Below are 1,838 nucleotides of genomic sequence, written 5' to 3'. Positions count from 1 at the left end.
TGTGAAACTTTTTGTTCTAGTTCTGTGAAAAATGCCATTGGTAGTTTGATAGGGATTGCATTGAAACTGTAGTTTGCTTTGGGTAGTATAGTCATTTTCACAATATTGATTCTTCCAATCCAAGAACATGGTATATCTCTCCATCTGTTTGTATCGTCTTTAACTTCTTTCATCAGTGTCTTATAGTTTTCTGCATACAGGTCTTTTGTCTCCTTCGGTATGTTTATTTCTAGGTTTTTATTCTTTTTGTTGGAATGGTAAATGGGAGTGTTTCCTTAATTTCCCTTTCAGATTTTTCGTCATTAGTGCATAGGAATGCAAGAGATTTCTGTGCATTAATTTTGTATCCTGCTACTTTACCAAATTCTTTGATTAGCTCTAGTAGTTTTCTGGTAGCATCTTCAGGATTCTCTATGTATTGTATCATGTCTTCTGCAAACAGTGACAGCTTTACTTCTTCTTTTCTGATTTGGATTCCTTTTCTTTCTTTATCTTCTCTGATTGCTGTGGCTAGAACTTCCAAAACTATGTTGAATAATAGTGGTAAGACTGGGCAACCTTGTCTTGTTCCTGATCTTGGAGGAAATGGTTTCAGTTTTTCACCATTGAGAACGATGTTGGCTGTGTGTTTGTCATATATGGTCTTTATTATGTTGAGGTAAGTTCCTTCTATTCCTACTTTCTGGAGGGTTTTTAACATAAATTTGTATTGATTTTGTGAAAAGCTTTTTCTGCATCTATTGAGATTATCATGTGGTTTTCATCCTTCTGTTTGTTAATATGGTGTATCACAATGATTGATTTGTACATATTGAAGAATCTTTGCATTCCTGTGATAAACCCCACTTGATCATGGTGTATGATCCTTTTAGTGTGCTCGTGGATTCAGTTTGCTAGTATTCTGTTGAGGATTTTTGCATCTATGTTCATCAGTGATATTGGCCTGTAATTTTTTTTGTGTGTGACATCTTTGTCTGGTTTTGGTATCAAAACAAAGACAGCTGGTGGCCTTGTAGAATGAGTTTGGGAATGTTCCTCCCTCTGCTATATTTTGGAAGAGCTTGAGAAGGATAGGTGTTAGCTCTTCTCTAAATATTTGATAGAATTCGCCTGTGAAGCCATATGGTCTGGGGCTTTTGTTTGTTGGAAGACTTTTAATCACAGTTTCAATTTCAGTGCTTGTGATTGGTCTGTTTATATTTTCTATTTCTTCCTGGTTCAGTCTCAGATGGTTGTGCTTTTCTAAGAATTGGGCCATTTCTTCCAGGTTGTTCATTTTATTAGCATATAGTTGCTTGTAGTAATATCTCATGATCCTTTGTATTTCTGCAGTGTCAGTTGTTACTTCTCATTTTTCATTTCTAATTCTGTTGATTTGAGTCTTCTCGCTTTTTTTCTTGATGAGTCTCACTAATGGTTTATCAATTTTGTTTATTTTCTCAAAGAACCATCTTTTAGTTTTATTGATCTTTGCTATCTTTTCCTTCATTTCTTTTACATTTATTTTGTTGGCTGTGTGTTTGTCATATATGGTCTTTATTATGTTGAGGTAAGTTCCTTCTATTCCTACTTTCTGGAGGGTTTTTAACATAAATTTGTATTGATTTTGTGAAAAGCTTTTTCTGCATCTATTGAGATTATCATGTGGTTTTCATCCTTCTGTTTGTTAATATGGTGTATCACAATGATTGATTTGTACATATTGAAGAATCTTTGCATTCCTGTGATAAACCCCACTTGATCATGGTGTATGATCCTTTTAGTGTGCTCGTGGATTCAGTTTGCTAGTATTCTGTTGAGGATTTTTGCATCTATGTTCATCAGTGATATTGGCCTGT

The sequence above is a fragment of the Physeter macrocephalus genome, chromosome 11, assembly GCF_002837175.3.
Source record: "Physeter macrocephalus isolate SW-GA chromosome 11, ASM283717v5, whole genome shotgun sequence".
Classification (NCBI taxonomy): Eukaryota; Metazoa; Chordata; class Mammalia; order Artiodactyla; family Physeteridae; genus Physeter; species Physeter macrocephalus.
The sequence above is the reverse complement of the archived record's forward strand: the minus strand, read 5'-3'. Positions refer to the sequence as shown.